General features: G+C 35.7%; 1 long non-coding RNA gene across 4 annotated transcripts in view; it reads right to left on the minus strand.

Annotated features, from left to right (window-relative positions):
• LOC143244930 (uncharacterized) overlaps positions 1-23,040 on the minus strand; it is a 34,645-nt gene extending 11,605 nt beyond the window's left edge. The window contains exons 1-2 of one of the 4 annotated variants that reach the window (XR_013025385.1): positions 22,840-23,040; positions 15,243-15,328 (exon numbers count right to left, since the gene is read on the minus strand). This is a non-coding gene — a long non-coding RNA (uncharacterized LOC143244930). Of the gene's footprint in view, positions 1-15,242; positions 15,329-15,498; positions 15,796-18,489; positions 18,729-19,411; positions 21,912-22,839 lie in introns of those variants that run through there. The other 3 variants (XR_013025387.1, XR_013025386.1, XR_013025388.1) reach the window with 3 other exon arrangements.
• Positions 23,041-24,401: the final 1,361 nt, after the last annotated feature.

Genomic DNA, 24,401 nt, shown 5'->3' on the forward strand with positions numbered 1-24,401 from the left:
TTGTATAATATTAACAATAAAGAAATATTTGTAATGTATTTTCAATGTAAATGACAATTCGGCTCATTTGGCAAATTAAACAATAATGAACTCCCAATAATGAGATGACTGTCTATCTGTACAACAAACCCTCATATAATTCCAATAATAAAATAACCCCTATCTTATCCAAAGAGTACATAAAGCTTTCAATATATTGTCTTGGTAATACAACTTGAGTTGTATAGAAACTGTATAAACTGTATAAAAAGTTGTATAAACTGCTTTCCTCAAGTTGTTTTACAATGATGACATAAAAATATCTGCCTCCATAATCATAATGCAAGCTGTATTACAATAACATGTCTGCCTTCGTCGTTCAGACTGTGCTATAGTTACATTAATGTCTGCCTTCACTTTTCAAGCTGTACTATAGTGACAATAATAATATGTCTACTTTTATAGGTTTACTCGACAATAATAAAATGTCTGCCTCCATAATTCAACCTGTGCTGTAGTGACAGTAATGTCTGGCTTCTCAGTGGAAGTTGTACCATAACGACAATAATAATATGTCTGCCCTCCTAATACAAACTGCACTGAAGTGACAAAAACGTGTGTACAACTGAAGCCGTACTAAAATCCAAAACTTATTGGTCTGCTTGTATAAACACAAATATGTTAACACTTAATTAAAGGAATGTCTGTCTGTACTTTATTATAGTGGTACTAATAAAATATGTATGCGTAAAACGCAAACTGTGTCATGACCTAAATAAAACGTTTTTTAAGACTGATTAACTCTTCGTGTACATGTCAGATCCTGTTTGTTTTTATGAGAGAAGTTCGTTAAAAGTAACACATCTATTTCAAGTACTTTCAGATAATATAAATTACTGTAATTAAACAATTTAATGGATATGAACGAAGAAAAATGGCCGGCATGGCCAGGTGGCTAGAGCACTCGACTCGTAACATTAGAGTCACGGGTTCGAATCCCCTCATACCAAACATACTCACCCCTTCAGCCGAGAGGGCGTTATAATGTGACGGTCAACCCAACTATCCATTGGTAAAAAGTAACCCAAGAGTTTGATGGCTAACTGCGTTCCCTCTAGTCTTACACTGCTAAATGCAGAACTGCTAGAGCAGATAGCTCTCGTGTAGCTTTCTGTGACATTCAGAAACATACATTGAAGAAAATTATTTTATGATTAGTTATGTATAAATATCTTCAAAGTATCATAACTGTTTAGAAAAAAAAATTGTTTTGTTTTTGAAGTGTGAGTGACCGTCTTTTCACCCATTCCTACTTCATGTGCTTTTTGTAACTTGATAGTTATTAAGTTAAATTAAATGTGCATATAGTTAAATTTCTCTATTTAAATTTCTTTCAGCAATCAAATACAGATACACGTATGTAATGAAATTATGTGGCCCTGACGAAATGTACGACATCATATGGTGATGTTTAATGCCGGAAGTGAGACATCAAGCTGCAGTAATCGTACTTTGCTTATGAGAAACGTTACAGATATTTGATAAGGGCAGAGCCAAAAAATAGTATCAAAACTGATTATTTTTGAAATTATTAAATTGGCCGAGTATTTGGAAAGAATTATCTACTGATAAAAGTAAAATTAAGTCTGCAAAATAAAACACGGAGCAGGAATGTGCGGAACGATGGCCACACTCACTTTGAGGTTGCACCTTGTCAAAAACAAACTAAGTGATCCTGTCTATTCCTAGCTTATTTCCTTATTTCTTGATGCTCCAATTGTACTACTTTAAAATTTGTTTACACTTGTCTCGCCGACAATTTATATGTACTAAGTCTCAAGAGTCATAGGAGTTATCTCTCGATATTTCCTGTATTTTACTAGTTAGTTAGTTATAACTTTAGATTCCATCTAAGAACATAGGGCCGCAATCGCTTGCGGATTCTTCAACAAGTATTTAAGTGAGTAGGTTGTTAGCCCACTGCGCCGAGCCGTCCCTAATTTAGCAGTGTAAGACTAGAGGGAAGACAGCTAGTCATCACCACCCACCGCCAACTCTTGGGCTACTCTTTTACCAACGAATAGTGGGATTGAACGCAACATTATAACGCCCCCACGGCTGGGAGGGCGAGCATGTTTGGCGCGACGCGGGCGTGAACCCGTGACCCTCTGGTTACAAGTCGCACGCCTTACGCGCTAGACCATGCCAGGCCCGTATTTTATTGACATATTTGTTATAGTTTTTCTTCCATCTAGCCAAGGAGGCAGCCTTTTCTTTGGCTGGATTAATGGCCAAGGCTTGTTTCATCATTAATATTCTGATCTTATTTATATTTCTGCAGTAATGCTTTATTTACTAGGACAAATATTTTTCAGGGTTAACAGAAAAATCGCACTGTTTCAAGTATAAATCTTGGATTTCAATAGACCACATTAAGTTTGAAAACAATGTAATGGTAAATTACACAACTTATTGTTCTTGTTTTCAGCCCAGAGCACTCAAGAAAAGTATTGTTAGTTACTTTGGCAGTGGTACCGTTCGTCCTTACGTCTTAGACCCTGACTGCTATAATAGAATTGCTTTGTCCAACATGTTGAATCAGAGGTATTGAACTGAAAACTTTGCTATCAAAGGTTAAATCACAGTTGAAAGCTAAATCTAGAGGATCTGCCTAGTCAATATTCTCTTTTTAATTTAATGATACAATTGTAGGCTGATCATGTAACGCGTGCGCCAAAGCAAACGTGCACTGGCACATGATATGAGAGTGGGTTGTTATTTGGCAACTCGCAGACCGTACTCGTAATCGTAAGATAAGGATAGTGGTGTATTATTAGCTCGTTATTAGTGTTGCATAAAATAAAACTAAAATAAATTACTTTAGCCAAGGTAGCGTAATCCAGTCATGTGTTTTTAGGCTTTTATAAGGTGAAGGCCGGAAAGAACTTTTTCTCTCCGAAAACGATAGTCAGTCAGTCAGATAGTAATGTTGATAAATCCTGTAGTTTTGTAAAAGTTTTACTCTACTGATTTTTTCAAATGCTTCTGTGGCTTGTTACTTTGTAGTTGCTTTGCTTACTATTCAACAGTGTGTTTAAAGTGCTTATGTAGTTTTCTTTGTATGCTGTTTTCAGTGTATTTGAGATTTTAATTTCTGTTGCACATCTGGTCCATTCTTACTGTAAGTACTACCGTACTTATAAATAAACGCTTTCGCATTATCAGTAGTACGTATCTATGGATAAAAAGTTCAAAAAATGTTCAAAATTAAAAAAAAAACAACAGAAAATCCACCTACCTGTTATGCCGAGAGTTACTTTACAAAATAAATGCTATATCAGTTAATTGCGTCGGCAACAAATATTTTACCTAGATACTTCATTCAAGACAATCATCCTTTATTATTTCAAGTTTTAAACTCACAGCACAAGATGAAATGATAAAAAAGTATGTCGTGATCAACATTTAAATAAAAGTGTGAACAAAACTAGTAAAGCCAGCTTTGAAATGCCCTCTGTACTGACGAACCAAAAGTCGCACAAAACTGACTTGTCCAGTGTCTCTGGAATCATATATAACAATACTGAAGCTAATTCTGAGATTCTACTTAGAAACTAGTAATACAGCTATGACTACTACTCATTTATTTCAATTCATCTTTTCGTCGACAGGATGATAACCAAGATGATGTCTTCCAAAATTTCACAAGTCGAATATACGTCTGTTAGTCAGAAAATTAACACCTGAATAACAGATCCTGTTTCACATATTACAAACAATGTTTATGTTATTGGCGCCCATGCTACCTTGTTACGTCTCTTTCTTATCCGAGTTTCTTTCCTTTTGTTGTACTCATTAATGACAGTAGATTCTGACGGCACTTGTTCTGTCTTGAATCTGAAGCTTCAGATCCTGTTGTAGCATACCATTGAATCTGAGTTTCTGACTGCCATGGCTAAGTGTCCCGCTCTTTAATTGGTTATACTGAGTTCCTAGTTTCTTTCCTTTTCTTACGTTCGTTAATGTCAGTAGGTCTGATGTTGAAAGGTCTAATGGCAAGTCAAAAAGTGCCAACTTGATTCTGAAAACTTCAGATTCTGTTATAGCGTATTTGTGAATCTGAGTTTCTGGCCGCCATGATTCTAGTTGTATTGAGTATACATTAAAACATGAATAGTAGTGAAAGATTTCAACTTATTGAAGGTATTTTAACACTTGCCGAATGCGAGCAAAATGATAAAGATCCGACTTCAGCAGTAATAAGAAGGGTGTTATGTTTTTGTCAATAATGATAAGTATAATTATGTTTACAAGGCGCAATAGTAAGTCACCAACATACACATAAAGTTCAATTTGTACCAAAAGTGGCATATATAATTACTCATTTTAACGTAAAGACTTGTCAACTTGTTATCAAGTAAGTGCTAAAGATTGTGCCAACAGTCACAATGACTGAAATACGTTTTCAGGCTTACAGATTGTAAGAAAAAAACAAAATTATTTTTGACATACGTGGCACGAGACACAATTAACTCATCTATTCCTATATCTTCGCATTCTGGATGGGTGAAACAAAGTCCAAGTGGATTAAAATATTTAGCAAATTAGCCTTAAGTTGGCGATATTGTGTTGCAATTATTTGTTACATGAAAAGAGAAATGAAACCTAATGTACTGTACGAATTTAACCTGTATAAATAAGCTTACTATTATAGGTGCACTGCAATCAACACATTTGAATTATATCCGATCAGATATAAGAAATCAAAAATCGTATGTTTCATTTATCAGCCAACTTTAAACTTATATGCTATTACTTTCGTTTTATATTAGTTTTGTAAAACAGAATGCGTAAACTTGTGTTTTCTGTTTGTTTATTTCATATTTATAAGTAAATGATCATGATGAAACGGTAAATTACAAGAAGGCCAAGCGAGAAATGTTTTAATTCCAATGAATGCTTTTAAAAAGGTGACAATCCTAAAAGACAACCAAATCAGATTACAGAGCAACACATACAGGTACAGATGGATAGACGGACAATACATATATATATAGAGAAAGTGTGAAAAAAAGAGTATACGGATAAGCATAACCAGAAAAATAAAAAATGAAATTCAGTTATAAATATAAAATAAGCAAACGTGTAAACAACCAGGCGTGTATAGAGACTAAATATTATTTACACAAACGTTTGGAATACTCATTATTAAGTTACAATATATCAGTTTGTAAAATATACATTGCTGGTCAAAATCTTAAGACCAATGAACATAAAGAAAAAATTATGCATTTTGCGTTGTTAGACTCAACCACGTATTTGAGTATAGCTTCGAAAAAAGAAAATAAGAAAAGGGAAAATAAAAAAAACTTTTAGCATTTAATAGGGAAAATGTGAACGCTATGAAATTAGCCTAAATACTAGCTGGTCAAAAATTTAAGACCATACCAAAAGAAGTCCTAAACAGGGTAGAAAATGCCCAACAAGAAGTCTCAGTAGTGAGTTGCAAGGCTGTCATTGCGAATAACTATAAACATTCGCTTTGGCATGGTCGATATAAGCGTTTGCAGAAGGCTGGCTGGAATGTTATTCCAAGTGGTGAAGATCACGAAGATCATGCACTGTTTGGAATTGATGTCCATTTCTATAGACTTCCCTTGCCATCTCCCCAAAACATTTTCAATGGGGTTCAGTTCGGGCGAACACGCTGGATGGTCCAAAAGAATCACGTTATTCGCCATGAAAAAGTTCTTTGTCCTGCGGGCATTGTGGATTGCAGCTTTATCCTGCTAAAAGATCTAGTCATTTCCACACAAGAGAGGGCCTTTAGTCAATGAGGATGCTCTCTCCAACATGCCAGTGTAGCCAGCTGCTGTTTGACGCCCCTATATAACCTAAAGCTCCATTGTTCCATGGAAGGAAAAAGCACCCCAGATTATGATGGAACCTCCTCCACTGTGTCGTGTAGAAAATGTTTCCGGTAAGATATCCTTATCGTGCCAGTAATGCTGGAAGCCATCTGGGCCATCCAGGTTAAATTTCTTCTCATCAGAGAATAAAATCTTCGTCCACTTTTCTACATCCCATGTTTGGTGCTTCTCAGCAAAGTTTAACCGAGCTATTCGTGGTGTAGAAGGAGGCGTGGCCTTTGAATAAGTTTACAGTTTTAAAGCCTTTCTCTCGTAGATGCCGTCTTATTATTCTTGAGCTTTATTCTGTGTCCGCAAGGGCCTTAATCTGGTTCGACTATCGGCTGGTGTCTTGCCCGACAACCCGTCGAATTCTCCTGCTTAACGCCGGCGAAATTTTCTTGGACCGACCACTTGAAATTCTCGTTCCGTATCCCTCAGGGTCTTTTAAGAAATTTGTAACAGCAGTTTCACTACGCCCAGTCTCACCAGCGATGGCACGTTGAGAGAAACCTTGCTTTTGCAGCTCGACAATTTTGCACGTTCAAACTCTGTCAATACTTTAGCCTTTGATATGTTTTTACCCAATGTAATACAGGAGATGTCACTGGGAGATGTTGACAATGCTAATGCTTGAACACAAATTACTAAATTTCGTTACGTGTTTATCAATTATTGCTTCGTTTCAGTGTGGTCTTAAACTTTTGACCAGCTAGTATTTAGGCTAATTTCATAGTGTTCACATTTTCCCTATTAAATGCTAAAAAGGTTTTTATTTTTATTTTCCCTTTTCTTATTTCCATCTTTCGAAACTCTACTCAAATAAGTGGTTGAGTCTAACAACGCAAAATGCTTATTTTTCTTTATGTTCATTGGCCAGCAGTGTATATAGAAAGAAAATATTAAAAGCTATGCTCACATTTCATCTAGCCCAACCTATCATTCGATTTTCCAAAGATTTCCAGTAGTAAAAGACAACTGAAACCACCATGCACTGAATAACTTGGAATAAATCTAGTTCAAGCAAAATAGATATAGAAGTAAAATCCTGTGTTGTATTTGGTATTTACTTAAATTTTAATTTTATTATTTATTTTTAGGGCTAAAGATTATAAGCAACGTAACAAACTAATGAAAGTTTAATGATACGTGTAGAGAAAAATATTATTGCACAGAATAAATTATTTTTAGGTTTAAAGGTATTCGATTAAAATGAAACATACACTAAAATGTATTATACGTGAATTTTATGTATTGTTTTCAGTCTTATGTATTTTGTTAAGAATCAAACATATGATATGGAATTGTTTCTCTCAAAACTGAATATCGTAGTGACACACTTAGACAATATAAATAATATTAGAAATAATCTGTATTTAAATGTCTAATATTGCACACATTGCTTGAGAAAATATCAGAAAACACTTTGAAAGAAAACATTTACCGAAATATTAAACTTTATAGTATTGTTTTATTTCTCGGATTTCATTGTTATGTTAAATTTCGCACAAAGTCCCTCAAGATCTAATTGCACTAACCGTTTGTAATTTGGAAGTGGTAGACTAAAGAAAACGCAGACTATCCTTTACCAATAAATAGTAACCTTGGCCCTCACATTACAGCACCCCCACGGTTGAAACTGCAAACGTGTTCGGTTATGGGATTCGATCCCGTGAATCTAATGCCTTAATCATAAAGCCATGATAGTACTACTGGTTATTACGTACAAGGATATAAAGGTAATAAGCGATGAAAAGAGAGAAAAAAAACGAGACAGAAAATAAAGAATACCAAGCCTAATCCGACACAATAAAGAAATAATTACAGTTCAAGATCTTTAAATTCACACACAGAAATGTATATGTATGTATATATATATATATAAGATGTAGATAAGCATATTTAGTTACGTGACATAAACACAAAAACAGGCAAATCTATAGAAAAAGAAAAACAAACATGTACATAAATTATAGAAGACAAAGGTACCTAAATAAACACATACATTTACTTATATAAATAAATGTTCAGAAAAATAAATAAACAGACATGTGCTTAAACAAAAGGATGGATATTTAATTAAACGAAAAGAATTTGGGTTATTCATATAAACAGGGGCATAGAAACGTTCACAGGTTAACAGGTTCGCATATAGTTTAGCAGCCACATATATAGATAAGTAAACATGTGTACACAGTCAGCAAAAAGGACCTGTATCTCACAAAGATAATCTTATTATATACATAACAGAAGTAAAGAAATAAAAAGCACACAGCCATCACTTGCTTGTAATTAATGTACTATAGATTTCTGAATAGCTGTTTATCTGTCTCTACCTATCTTTATGTATTGTCCAATATAAGTATAAAAAAAAGATGTCAAGTTTCGAGTAGTGCTCTTTCAACACAAGTGTCATTTGATATGTAATACCCTCTAACGATTGTCCTCCAAATTTCAGTAGAACAGTACGCGGTACATCGATTACCATTTTTCTTATGTGTGTTTTGTTTTGTTTTTGCGCGTGGAAGAAAAAGCTCAATTTTCCAAGAGAAGTGATGTACGAGACAAAATTTTCGATTTACTATATAGACAAACTCTTTTTTTCACAGCTCAGTGCTTTGGAAACCGTTAATATTTAACAAAAACATGAAGTGGATTACACCATATGGGTTCAGTCTTCTCTCATATTTGTACTTCTTATATTAATATTCTATTACTTTTTATATTTATCTTTTTTTTCTAAGTATTGTTAGTTCACTTTTTTCTTCATTTCTATTATATTATTTCCTTTCCTTAAATGTACTACTATTCTATTAAATTACATTTTTCTTCCTTTACATCTAATAATATTTTGACGTATGTAATGTTGGCTCGACATGGCCAAGCGTCTTAAGGCGTTCGACTCGTCATCCGAAGGGCGCGGGTTCGAATCCCGCTCGCAACAAACATGCTTGCCCTTTCAGCCGTGCGAGCGATATAATGTTACAGTCCATCCCCCTATTCGTGGCTAAAAGAGCAGCCCAAGAGTTGGCGGTGGGTAGCGATGACTACCTACCTTCTCTCTAGTCTTACACTGCTAAATTAGGGACGGCTAGCGCAGATAGCCCTCGAGTAGCTTTACGCGAAATTCAAAACAGAACAAGCCTATGTGATGTCCTTTATGTTTCTTTATCTACAGGTTTTCTCTACTTTTCTCTTTATTTTTCTGTATTTTTTTCTCTGATTAATTTCCTACGGTTAATTAACCTTCGGATATTTCGTTCTCATTACTTTTCTTTTTTGATCTTTAACCTCTTTTTGTCTTGTCAGTCCAGTTATTTTTTATCTTTCTTCGTCTCGTGACCTGCTTTTGAAAGTAAATTTATTTTTCTTCTTTTTACCCATACATAACTCTCATACCATGCATGGCTACCTACTCTTTTCATGTTTTTTAATGAGCTATATCTCTGTATGTATATATAATTTACAATTTACTTATTTATTTATCTTTTCGTCTTGCGATTCTATTTTTCGATATTTTTCTTATTTATTACTACCAGTTATAAAACGCCTAGTCTTCATTTCTCTCCGGTTATTTCTCTTTTGAATATTTGCTTTCTCATTCTCCGATTACCGTTCTGTTTCTTTACTAGTCGAGTACACATTTACGTTTTATCGCCTTCCCCTACACACAACCCCTATGGAGAAAGTTCTTGGAATTACATTGCCCGCCCATCCTTCAGTACACCTTTACTTCCCACATTATAACTACAATTTTAGCAAGCAAATTTGAATCCAGTTTCACAGACCATTTTTATTGGGGCTGAGAAAGAACCTTGTTGGTTTTAAGATTAAAAGATCAACGATAAAGGTCAAAATTCCAAGAATTAGAAATTAGGTTTCAGTGCAATAAAAAAAAACAATATATCAACTCACCTCATAAGTAATGTCCGAAAATTTAATACAGAAAGTGTGTCATCATTTCTTTCTTTGTAGAAGGCTTTAATGACTAAAATATGTAGTAGAACATGTATAAAAATATTCAGACAAATAAACGAAACTAACCCAACTCCACTTTCTCAGATCATTAATCAAATAAACTTTCATGAAGATAAATGTGTCTGATGAGCACATTAGACATATAATGCTTTATGAGTTCAAAAAACACAGTAGTGCAGCAAAAACTACAAGAAACATTCAAGGAGTTTATGGTGCTGAGTCTCTCAATGAAAGGAAATGTCGAACGTTGTTTCAGAAGTTCAGATCAGGTGACTACAGCTTGAGCGATGTACCACGTTCAGGTCGTCTTATTGAGTTTAATGATGACTTGCTGCTGGTTGCACTTGATAAAAATTGTGCTGTAACAGTTGAAAAACTAGCAAAGAAGCTGAATTCAACCCATTCAACAGTTCACCGTCACCTGTAACAGCTTGGAAAGGTGTCAAAACTAAGAAAATGTGTCCCCTAAGAATAAGTGTGAACATTTGCACTTCTCTGCACTCTCGTGAATATAACTCACCTTTTATGTACAGGTTAGTGACTGGAGATGAAAAATGAATATATTATAAAAATGTCAAGCGCCGCATACAATGGCTTAGTGCAGATAAACCGGCTGAAGCACAGCCCAAAATGAACCTCCACTCTAGGAAAGTCTTGTTAAGCGTTTGGTGGGATATTGTTGGTGTGATCCACTTTGAGTTACTGCCGCTCAATGTAACGATTACATCAGACTTCTGTTGTCAACAGTTAGAGCACTTGAATGTTGGACTGAAAGAAAAGAGGCCTACTTTGATCAATCGTAAATAAAGGTGGTGTTTCACACCAAGATAATGCACAGTCCAATACAGCAAGGATCACATCTGCAAAGATTGAAGAACTATACTGGGAAAAACCCCACATCCTCCTTATTCTCCAGACCTTGTCCCATCAACTATGTTGATGGAAAAGAGCTTAGATCACATAAAGGTGTCAAAACTACCCTCTCTACATTCTTTTCCTCCAAACCACAAGAACTGTATAGAAGTGGCATTCAGAAGCTTGTGAATCGTTGGCAGGAAGTAATTAATAATAATGGAACCTACATTATTGATTAAATAACATTAAAAACATTTTAAATCCTTTCTCTTTTTCTGAGCCTAAAATCGGACATTACTTATGCCATGACCTGATATATATACAGGTAACTGGTGTAGTGTAAAATTTTATAGAGCCACAGCTCTACCAAAATATATCATATATGTGACGTTACCATCAGAATAAAAATCTTATTCAAAAACCTAATTTCCATGAGTTCATTTTAAATAAGAAAAATATATGCAGCATTAATTATTTCAGGCTAATTCCTCTACTACTAAATTGAATATGCATATATTACCCACAGAAAACGCGCAAACTCACTTCCTTTAAATTAAATAGCAAGGAATAAAAACAAAACAAAAAACTGGATACGAAGTACAAAACATTAACATCAAAAGAAAATTTAAAAACACACATCTTATTATGTTACTTATTTTAACAGATAGCTTTGCCATTTATAATGCTTTGCGCACATCTTGTCCTGCTAACACAAATAACTAAAAAATCCAACTTCGTTGCATATTATGTAAGTAATAAGCTTCTTGAAAATGTGTATGTTTCAAACACACTGCATAATAATAAAATGTAAAATTAAGTATTTTAGTTCCATATTCTTGTGTATAATAACCATACGTTATATAAAAAAGAACATTTTGCCATTTTAATGTTCTGACACCTACTCTTGGATTGAATTGGTCGTGTAGGGTCTGATGCCTAGTCCTGAAGGAGAGTGACAGTCTGTGTGCTGGCTGGTGTGAAAGAACTCTATCAGAATACATAAGGAATTACACACACACATAGTTTGTTAAAGATAACTAATTTTCAATGGATACTAAACAACATGTATATGTATATTACATTTGTTTCTGAAGTTATGGGACTCAACTCCAATTTTAGCTGTCGTAGCAATGTTCCAGGATGATGTTACACGGTTGGCTTTCCTAGTTCTCTTTAAATACTTATTTCTTTCTCATTACATCTCTGCTTTTGTTCTTGTCTGAGATCACATTTGTTTCCTTTTGTGTTTTCTCAGTAAATATATTTTATAATTTCAGGAATATTTTATTTTGATCTTTCTTTCTTTCTTCAGTCAGTTTTATATTTCTATTCACTTTTTCTGATTATCACACTTGTGTTCTTATTAAGCCCTAATTACCTTTATTTTTCTTTTAATTTGATACATTTGTTTATTTGTTTTGAATTTAGCGCAAAGCTACAAGAGGGCTGTATGTGCTAGTCGTCCCCAATTTAGCAGTGTAAGACTAGAGGGAGGGCAACTAGTCATCATCACCCACCGCTTGGGCTACTCTACCAACGAATAGTGGGATTGACTGTAGCTTATAACGCCCCAACAGCTGAAAGAGCGAGCATATTTGATGCGCCGAGAAATCGACCCCTCGATCGTCAGATTACGAGTTGAGTGCCTTAATCACCTGGCCATGCCGGGCCCACTTTGATAAAATTGTTTTACTTATTTTCTGCTACTTTCCACTTACTATTTCACTACTGTTTTCACTGTACATCTTTTTCCACCTCTCTCATTCATTATGGCCCGTCATGGCCACGTGGGTTAAGGCGTTCGGCTTGTAATCTGAGGGTCGTGGCTCCGAATCCCCGTAGCACCTAACATGTTTGCTCTTTTAGCCGTGGGGGCGTCATAATGTTACGGTCAATCCCACTATTCTTTGGTAAAAGAGTAGCCCAAGAGTTGGTGGTGGGTGTTGATGACTAGCTGTCTTCCCTCTAGTCTTACACTGCTAAATTAGGGACGACTAGCACAGATAGCCCTCATGTAGCTTTCATAGCGCCACCTCCATGCTAATATTAGACCTACGTTAAAAGCAGTTTGGTTTGGTTTTTGAATTTCGCGTAAAGCTAACATAAGGGCTACCTGTGCCATCAGTAACACAATGTACAAAACGTAGTAGTGAACACCACCTATCGCCAACTCTTGAGTAATTTATTTTTCAAAGAATAGTGCGATCGACCATCACATTTCAACGTTCCCATGGCTGAAAGAGTGAACATACTCAATACCAGGAATTCGAGCTTTCGACTCGCAGATTGCTAGTCAGGTGCGTTAACCACCAGACTAGGTCAGTCCTACTGAAAACATGTCTAAAGGTTTCACTGTTATATTCTATCTGTCCCACATTAAACCCCCAACCTGATACCAGAGGTGATAATGAATGGTATTAGAATTACATTTTTATGTTTTTTAATGTTCGTGCACTCATAGTATAAAAATGTGTTAGGACATGAGATTTATGATTTCCAATACTAGGATATCCCTCGTACTTCACGTAGTTGGTAAACAAAAGAATATAGATCAGCTTGGGATACCAGTATTGCCCAAAGAGAAGCCTACAAGTTATACCCTAGGCACGGTAACCAAAGCGCAGCGTCCCGCAACGAATACGAATCCACTTTATTTGGAAAGCGATGCAATTCATGTGTGCGCAAGTTTCTTCCAAAACATAGCATTTCAAATGTCTCATACATCAAGCAGCTGGGGAATAAAGCTATTCATGTTATTCCACACAAACTGCTGATGCAGCGATTACAGATTTCTGTTTGATCGATATATTGTAACGGGGATGTGGAAGCCGTTGTCCTCGTATGATACATGGATTATTGCAAGCATATAGGGAGGAGTGATGTGATTTATATTCTTGCAACGAAGCATTTTACAGTGAGAACGAAGTTGCAAAACTATTATCAGATAAAGGGATGAGGCCAAGTGGTCTGTAACGACAATGTAAGGTTCTAAATGTTATACGAGGTCTGTTAAAAAATACGCGAACTGTTTGAATTGCGCGACTCCAGTTGGTTCCAGGGGAATTCGCTTGGTGTCGCTAGGTATGCACAGATCAGCTGATTACGACGCCATTTCCCGATTGCAGATATCTTCATTTGTGTATTAGCTACGCGGTTTTAAGTGAATTGCGTTTTTTTCGTTTGGCGGATTTCAGAATGAATGACCTGAAGGAGCAACGACTTGCTGTGAAATTTTGTGCTAAACTTGGAAAATCTACGACTGAAACTTTTGCTATGCTTAACACCGCTTATGGTGATGTTGCTATGAAGCATACGGCATGTTTCAAGTGGCATGAACGTTTTAAGGATGGTCGACAGTCCATTGAAGATGATGAGCGTCCTGGACGTCCTTCCACGTCAACTGACGACCCACACGTCGACAAAATCAACACCCTGGTGCGGGCAAATTGACGTCTGACTGTCAGGGAGCTTGCTGAAGAGTGTGGGATATCAGTTGGATCTTGTTACGAGATTTTGACCGAAAAATTGAAGATGCACTGCGTTGCTGCGAAATTTGTGCCTCAGAACTCGTGAGTTTTTGGCCAAACACTCGATCACTGTTCTTTCCCCCCCCTACTCACCTGACCTTGCTTCTTGCGATTTTTTCTTGTTCCCCAAACTCAAAAGACCCTTGAAAGGAAGAAGATTTGAGATGATTCCCGAGATTAAGGCAAATGCGACGAAGGAGCTGGAGAACATTACAAAAGAAGCGTACCAGGACTGTTTCAACAAGTGGAAAAACCGTTGGGATAAGTGTGTGCGTTGGGGAGGAGAGTACTTTGATGGGGTCCCAGACCTGTAACTTCTAAATAAAGTACATTTTGTTTTATGACGTCAGTCCGCGTATTTTTTGAACAGCCATCGTAAATAACGCTCTCCACTTCCATATTACAGTCCTGATCATTTGTATTCCATATCAGTAGCGATTCGGTTTAAGAGATTTAAAGATTATAAAATAAATAGCAATTTATTTTCAGTGTATTTTACTGCTACTGAATGATCAATCTCAGTGTATAAATAAGTTAACTATTTGCGACAATATTGTGGTACATTTTCTATATATACACAACAAATATGAGAATTTAACAAAAATCTTTGTACTTTATCAATGTATGAGTCATGTGAAAAGTGAGATATTTAGCGTGGTTAACTTCGACTAAAACAAAAACCCACACAGTTCCTAAAATAGGTCATCCAGCTTCTCACCACTACACTAATTGAGAGCGAACTTTCAAAGCATTTTGGTGCTCAGTACATAAATACTTGAGCCAATTACACTAACAGTAGTATAGGGAGAGTTTTCCCGTGCACCGAGTTATTTTTATCTAACCCGATTCTCTTACCCTGTAGTCATACACTCCACGATAGTATACAAAATGTTCACTTGAAGGAGTTCCGTTAGAGCGAAACCTTAGCTATAAAATTGATTTACTGTATTTTAGTCTGAACAGTTTGGTAATCTACGAAATAATTCACACTCACCTGTGGCATGAATGGAAGACCAAATATCTCGAGGTTCTGGCGACCAACAAGTCTGGCAGGAAGCATGATGATTGTTTGTTTATTCGCTGATCAATTAAAATATCAGATAATAAGTATAACAACTCTGAAGCTAAACCTAAAAACCAGAGCGTGTTCTTTTAACAGTAAATAATGCTAGAGTTCTAAATTATGGACTTTACGCACACGAACTTAATTTAGTCAATTTATAAATTATCGTTCAATAAGAAGATCAAACCTGTGTCGCGGAATCTCACGTGTTGAATCTTTGGTAAAATACCGTCAAACCAATTTCGGTAAACCACCTAAACCAGAAGTTAACACAGAAATTTCAACCAGGATGAGGGAGAAACAAACAGTATAATAATCACTTTGAGCTGCTGTTTCTAACTTTATGCTTAAAAGATAACCTAAGAACCTTTCTTTATGCTTTCATAATTTTCAATCATGTTCGTCAAAACATATTTAATTTACACTCTGAAAACTGTGGTTAACAGTTATGAAGAAGATGTTTTATAAAAGTCAGCACTCGGCAAAAACGAGGATGGATCTTAAGCCATGGAAAATAACACAACACAGCTGACGAAAATAGATTCGCTGGTTGTTCCAACCAATCCGAACCTCGTGTAAACATTACAGCCTTGCTAAGGTAGGTACATGTTCCTGCACTGTATATAAAAAAATCATATTCAGTTTCAGTTAAGGCTCCGACGTTTCTCCACTAAATTTTCTTTTCAAGTATTCTGTACAAAATTCAGTCAAACGTACACACAAACAGTCATGTTGTTGACCACGTTACAATCAGTTGGAACAACACAGTCAGTTATGTTGTTGATCAAGCTACAGTCCTGCACAGTAGAAACAACACAATCAGTCCTGTTGTTCAATAAGCAACGAACGAGAAACGCCTAGTACGTTTACGTTTATTTCTTTGTCTTCGTTCGATTTTTAAAGTCTATTATTTATAAAGAAGAATCATCAGACTGGCCAAAAATAATTAATTTACGACATACAACACTGTGCAAACGTCGTTTAATTACTTAAGTCTTTATCAATTGTCCATTGTTATTTAGAAGTTTATCTTGAAATCAGTCATCGTTGCCTGTTTTCCAATACAACAGTATTGACCAACAATACGAATAAACAATTAAGTACTTGAAATCAAGTTAAAATAATACGTACTAATGTAAAGGAGACGTTAACATATCTTTTAAAGTTATCAAACATTTTAATTGATTATTATACATTATATGTTTGTACAGGATATGTTTATAACGAAAAAATGTTTGTCTATTTGTGAATTTTGCGCAAAGCTACACGAGTGCTATCTGCGCTAGCAGTCCCTAATTTAGCAGTGTAAGACTTGAGGGAATTCAGCTAGTCATCACCACTCACCGCCAACTCTTGGGCTACGCTTTTATCAACGAATAGTGGAATTGATCGTCATATTATAACGCCCCCATGGCTAAAAGGGCGAGCATGTTTGGTGCAACGGGGATTCGAACCCGCGACTTTCAGATTACGAGTCGAACACCTTAACCCACCTGGCCTATGTAATAGATAATACATTCCCTTCAAAAGTTTCAACTTTCTTTAATTTTCCTCATGTGCACTAAGACATGCCATCAAGCTCCAGCACCAATTATTGAACGGTATAGAAAGGTTCTTGACCAATATCTGGTGAAAGAAGGGGTGTTAAAACGATTGATTGTCCACTTGAATTCCTTTGTTTGTTTGTTTTAAATTTCGCGAAAAGTTACACAAGGACTTCTCTAGCCTTCCCTAATTTAGTAGTATAAGACTGGAGTGAAGGAAGCTAGTTATCATCACCCACCGCCAACTTTTAGACTACTCTTTTACCAACGAATAATTGGATTTACCGTTACATTATAACGCTCCCACGGCTGATAAGAGCGAGCATGTTCGGTGTGACGAGGATTCGAACCCGCGACCCTCAGATTACAAGTCAGGCACTCAAACCACCTAGCCATGTCAGGTCATCTTTCTTTGTTGCAAAGTAGTTTATGATGATAGTCTCTTATTCTAATATATAGATATATATAATTAAATTAATAATGTAGAAAAAAGGATCATAATGGACTCAATGCAAATAATCTGAAGAGTAGCAACTTACTTTTAATGGCACAGGAAGTCCGTAAATTTCAAGGGGCATAAAAGAAGGAAAGCCGAACAACTACCCCAATGTTTTAAAAATTCTACAACATCCAATTTTTTAACACATACTGGATTTTCATAAACGCTTTGTGTTAAAAAAAGTGCACATCATTTGGGAGAAAAATACTTACACGTGTAGTTCTGGCTACGCTCCTTACTATTGTATTTCACATGGAATGTAATCTAATTTATCGTGTTGGAACTTCCTTACCAATATTTTCTTTCTAAAGCCAACATAATTATAAGAATATCGATCAAGTTGTGTTTGTTCTTGTAGAATCGATTTTGTAGGGTTACGCGTGTCATCGCACACTGTTATTACAAATCATGTTATAAGAGCAGTCAGAGACGTGTCTAATACTATACTGTTTTCTGATACAAATATAAAGTTACTTATGAATCATCTGCGTTTGCCATCTCTAATTTTGAACTGAGATACTAGAAGGAATGCAACTAGTCAACTGTTCCCAGTAACCCACCAACAACTCTTAGGTTAAGTTACCCTTGTCTGACCCAGTAGTGGAAGTTAATCGTCATTCATATAATGTACCCAAAGTACGAACGTGATTTTGTGTGTGAGGGTGTGGTAATGTGTGTGTTTTCTTATACCACAGCCACATCGGTCTATCTGCTAAGTCCACCGAGGGGAATTGAACCCCTGATTTTAGCGTTGCAACACCGTAGACTTACCGCTGTACCAGCGTGGGGCATGTGTGGTGATGAAATGTGAACACTGGTCCCGCAGATTGTTAACCAATGATACTGAATATTTTACCTATGATACTGAATTTGAAAGAAAAGTTATTTTATGCATCGAACAGATTGGGAATTGTAGAGCCAGTAAAGAGAAAACAGTGAGTGAGATAAACTTACATCATGAGCGTGATATGAAAACCAAATTGCTTTCCTGCAAGAAAAGTACATAGTAATTTTCTAGTCCAAGAAAAGAAAGACATCTTAAAATTGATGCCATCGTTTTAACGTATTCAAGAGAGTTTTGAAATAAAGGAATGTCTGTAACGAAGGAAGTCTTAATGTTAACAGCGAAAGAATGTTCATGAAATATTGGCATTTATTTCAAGGATAGTTGTGGCTGGTGTGAGAAATTTATGAAAAGAAAAGATTTATCATTACGGCGAAGGATAACAATTAGTCAAAAACTTCCATCAGATTTTGAAGATGCCAAAGATGGAACGCAAGATGACATTCTTTGGGACAATAGTGAATCAAGCGATGAAGATGCTTCAGCTTCAGAATATAACAGTGAGTCAGAAGAAACATCAGAGTAACATTCTGATTAAATAAAGAAATCAGGAAGAAACATTACTGTGATGAAATGTTTAAATTTCTTGTATATTTTATTATATTTCATTTTAAACACATTATTAACATTTATGATTCATTAATAAACTCTTTTAAAACGTATTTATTCTTTTCTAAAAATCATCAATTTTTTTCCTGAAAATCACTTTTTGAAAGTGGTATACGTCTTAAATTCGAAGTAATAGAGTAGTAATAAAATAAACTCTTAAGAAATAATTAGTTTGGTATTTAATTGTTTTGGAATTTCGCACAAAGCTACTCAAGGGCTATCTGTGCTAGCCGTCCCTAATTTAGCAGTGTAAGACTAGAGGGAAGGCAGCTAGTCATCACCACCCACCGCCAACTCTTGGGCTACTCTTTTACCAACGAACAGTGGGATTGACCGTCACGTTATAACGCCCCCACGGCTGGGAGGGCGAACATGTTTTGGCGCGACTCGGGCGCGAACCCGCGACCCTCAGATTACGAAGTGCACGCCTGAACGCGCTAGGCCATGCCAGGTCCCTTTTTAAGAGGTCAAAGACTTGCCACATTTTTTTTGAGTCCTTGAATGGTGGACAAGTACCAATCTAACTAACTAGTAAATGCATCTAACTAGTAAAAAGAAAAGTTTATTTTACGATTCCTGCCTTCACGAAACTGCCACAGAGAGCATCTATTTCATTATTTATCCCCCCTCCAGTGGCACAGCGATATGTCTGGGCACTTAAACCGCTAGAAACCAGGTTTCGATACCCGTGATAACCACAGCACAGCTAGCCCTTTGTGCTTAGTACCAAACAACAACAACATTATTTATTGTATAACTCATTATTTATATTATTCTAAGAACCACGTGTCTGTAAACTTTACAAGTCTCCTGGAGTCGTAACTATCATAATTGGGTTATCACTTTTATGCTATAATGTTCTTATAAATGTTTGGTCATTATTTCTTGGCAACTAGTTTTCCAAAGATAGCTTGTTTTAGCAATAGACTAGAAATTAATTTTCTCTCGAGCATGATTAACGATAACTTAATCAACAATGTTATAAAAGTACATTTTTAGACTTAAAATAGTGCATGTTAAAATAGCTGACGTCGTTGAAGGCAACAATTCAAACTTCAAAATAAATTTGATTGAATAGTCGGAATGTTTTCTACATGGAAAAAATCTCCTTCCAGTTGATATCTGACAGGAAGGACTTACGTTGACTTGGAAAGTGGCAGCGTTCTTATGTGAATTGTGTGACAGAATACTCATTCAAGATCAAGAACAGACTTGGAAAATGTGAAGAAATACAGAAATAGAATGAAAATCACGAAAAGAAGAAGCAACAAAGTTTTTGTCAGTGAACTAAAGTATATAAAATAAAATGTGTCTGGCGGTTTGTTTACAGGTAATTGTGTGACAGCTGTGAAAAACTTGAATCAGTCGAACATTCTTCCTGCAAAGAGTTCTGTCCTCGATCCTATCGAACACATTTGAGATGAATTGGAACGCCAATATCACTAATGCTCTTGTGGCTGAATAGGAGCGAATTCCTGAAGCTATGCTCCAAAATCTAATGAAAGCCTTCCCAGAAGAGTGGAAGCTGTTATAGCAGCAATGGGGACCAACTCCATATTAATGCGCATTATTTTGGAATAAGATATTCAACAAGCACATATGGGTGTGATGGTCGGGTATCCACATACTTTTGGCCATGTAGTATAGCACCCTACCTAGATACTGCACTTTCTGGTGTAGCCGCTGCAACTATTGTTTTTTCCAACAACTTGGTCAAAGTTATTATCCTTATACCTCATTACCATGGATACGGCTTTAGTTATAGAAACATAATGTCCCTAACGTCTAAACAGTATCACGAAGAATGGCTGAGGACTGACTCCATAATACGTTCAATCAGTATATCTTCTCAATTGGCTGCTACCATGCTGGAGATATGCTTTACAATGTAAAAGTCGCAGCTCAGTCAGCTTATGTACCAAAATTTTCAAAGTCCATATATTTACAAACTTTAGATTTTGTCTGCTAGGTTACTCGATTTTCTATCAGATCGAATCAATTCTATGACGACGGCTTCCCAGCTGCATAGTTAGGCAGACTTCAAATATTCTGTGACATCTGATGTCTCATATTCAAATTACAGCATCAGATTTTGTTTCAATTGTTCTAGGGTTCTGTGATGTAAATTTTTTCTGTACTGGACCTCTGGAGGATGATGATGGCATAATTTATTTCAGCTTACTAGTTCTCGATGGTTGTAGCATAAAGAGTCTATAATCACACATGTCATTGTGTAAAAATTATAACATAGGCAAGATCAACAGTGTCTCTGTGAAAAGGCTTAAGTTTTCATATTGTACCACACGTTTAATTCCCAATCTTATTTGCTTGAGGACCTTGAACATTAAGTGATGGTAAGGTACACTAACTTATCATAATTAGTACGCTTTTGACTTGTCCAGCGTTCATCATCAACTAACCATGACAGAGACTACACTGTTAGGAAGCGGATAGATTCATGTCAGCGAAAATTATCCGCCTACCACAGTTTGTTTGTGGATACATCTGAAAAAAACTACCTAAAATAGACGTTTCCATCATTGTTCTTCAGTTCGGTTAATCTTAAGATCAACTAACATTATAAGTAGTACTCCACTCGATAGATCACATTGGGGTTCAATGTTATGAGAAAAAGAGTAAAGTTCCGGAATGCCTGGTGAAGTGCGAGAAAGCACTCAGCATGTAAAAGCACAGGTTTCTCTGAGTTTCATGATGACGAGAAAATCACTTGAAGTAAAAATTTATTCTCAGGTTAACAAACAAGGTCGAAATGTTATGTAATTTATTTTAATTAAAGTTTTAAAACCCACACCAGCCGTCTTGAGAATACTTCTTTAAGTTTGTTTTCACCCCATATCACTGACTCTTCTCTTTGCGAAAGTTCTTTGCAGCACTTAGAAACGTCTCCTGGATATTTTCTTGTTAAAAAAGCAAACGAGAGAAAGAGCAACTTAGGGAAGTTTAGGACGCAAAACAGCTATAATTTCTATAAGTTATGATATAAACGGCAATACAGTTTATTCAATCGAAAAAGACTTTGTTACCTCAGTATAAGACCAAACACAAAGCTGCTTGATTTTCGCAGCAACTATAGATTTCAAGACCTAGTGAATGAAAGAACGTATGTAGTGATTTGTAATGGCAGAATGAAAAAGACAAAAAATTGTAATTAAGTCATAATAAAACACCTTATTTGATGAAGAAAAGAAACTGAAGGGTAAAGATGATTGTCAAAGTGGTAATATTATTGCCAATGAGAAGTTAAAATATGATTGCACGATTAGCAAAAGCAAAAGTTTAAAGACACGAAAGAGATTTCTTCAATTAGCTTTAGTTTTGTCAGACTTTCCCCAAGGATTGCAAAAAGAATGTCTATGAATGCCAAAACTCCATTCACAAAGCGCTTTCTCTCAGTAACCGACTAAATTAGAGTCTTGAAGTATATTCTTCATGTGACAGTCATAAACAAATCTTCTGTATACAATGTATAAATTGGGATACAAGATAACTATTTCATGTTAACAGCAGACACGTTCTTTGACATACATGTTACAATAAGTAACACTTCCGGTTAAATTTGGCACATGACCTCAACCAGATTTAGTATGTGAAAAAGGGTTAAAAGGAAGAAAAGGGAAAAAAAAACGGACTAATGTTTCACAATTCAAGGATAGACAGAAAGTTTTCTTTTTGTTTCGATGACTATCCCGGGATTGTGAAAGCAAGATTAATATATTCTTCTTCTAGTTATCATTAAAATTATAGGGTGATAACTGGATATCAATAAATATTTGCGTCTCCCGCTGATAAATGAACTGATAAATGATAGTAAAGAAATGTTCAGAATTTTCTTCATATGTTCATTTACTGTAAAAATGTCAGAATTGTCATTCATAATTACCAAATGCTAACAATTTATTATGAACCAGCATTACTCTGAGTATTAGCCATGAAAACAAACCCTACCGGTAAGATAAAAACATCAAAAGTTCCTTTTACAAAACTTGTAGCAAAAAATAATGAAAATATTACCTGTAAAGAAGGGAATGACGAATATAAAAGACCACCTCGATCTAACAGCACACACACACGATTCATTACACAAGTAGCCACTAATTAAAAGACCACTTAGAATTGTATTAGTTCCACAAGCTGTTGCTTGGCCAGTAGCTGACTGAATGAATACTTAGCATGGTTATATAGAACGTCACACGTTACTTTTCCTACTTTATCGCAGACGTTCTTCACTGGCTTTCGCTGTTGAACATGATTGATGAAATACATCAAACAGCGCCATCTACTAGTATTTAAATAAGTTGAGTTAGACAAAAATTGCTAAGGGTGAAATTATATACACCATTCTGAAAACCATAAAATTAGTTTAAAAGCCATGAAAAAGCTGTTTCCATAAATTCTTAATAATGATTCTTTGCAAAGACTATTCAAACGCTAAATAAGTGGGTCGAATCAAGTTGAACATAGATAATGAGTGCCAATAGTTCGGTTTGAATTTCGCGCAAAGTTACACGAGGGCTATCTGCGTAAGCCGTCCCTAACGGAGCAGAGTAAGACTCCAGAGAAGGAGTCATCACCATCCACCAGTAACCCTGGGGCTACTTTTTTTACTAACGAATAGTACGATTGACCGTCACATTATAACGCCCCAACGGCTGAAAGGGCGAACACGTTTGGTATTCCAGGGATTCGAACCCGCGATCCTGGGATGACGAGATCCTTAACCATCTGACCATGCCCCGGCCACTCGTGTAGTTATTTAAATGATTTATAACTCTTGATGTTAAAGCTAAAAAGTGTCTTTTTAAAATAAACATCTTTAAAAATTGTATATCAGTTTAAAACTTGCTAAAAATGTAATAAAGGGTTCATCATCAATATGAACGAAACAAAATATATACGTAATAATAAAGCACCAATTTAACACGAAAACGTAAAGCTTCAAACACATTTATGAAAGCAACTAAACATAAGTAGACTAATTTCACAATGCTCGTTTTTGTTTGAAGTTATACACAAAGCTACACAATAGTCTATCTATGCTCCGCACACCATGAATATCGAAACTGGTTTATAGCCTTGCAAGTTCGCAGACATTCCGCTGTGTCACTGAGGGAGGGCCATCTCACAGTTCAATGTCAGAATGAAAAATAAAACGCAATAAGCAAACAAATATTTAGTTAGGAAAATTTGCTACTTTGTAAGTATAGTAACAATTTTCTCTCTAAATGTCATTGCAAATACCCTTTTTTAAAGACAGGTGACTTTAACAAACAGAAGTAAACCAATGTTGATTATCAATTATTGGTTTTTTTGTGTCTGTAATCTGATGACTTTCGTTTTCACAATTTAGTTTGTTGGCATATCATCACTTACACAAGTGTCAGTAGCACTTCACTGTAGCTTTATACGATGTTAATTCATATTTAATCTCACTTGAGTTATAAGGAATGTTTCTCACCCTTATTCCCACTCTGAGTGACTGAATCGTCCATTAGTTTTGATTTACTCACTGAATTGTTCCAGCCTTGTCCTTCTTTATTGACTACTGGATTTTCTTGACAACTGAATTTTTCTCT

Source organism: Tachypleus tridentatus, chromosome 2 (assembly GCF_004210375.1).
Source record: "Tachypleus tridentatus isolate NWPU-2018 chromosome 2, ASM421037v1, whole genome shotgun sequence".
Taxonomy (NCBI): domain Eukaryota; kingdom Metazoa; phylum Arthropoda; class Merostomata; order Xiphosura; family Limulidae; genus Tachypleus; species Tachypleus tridentatus.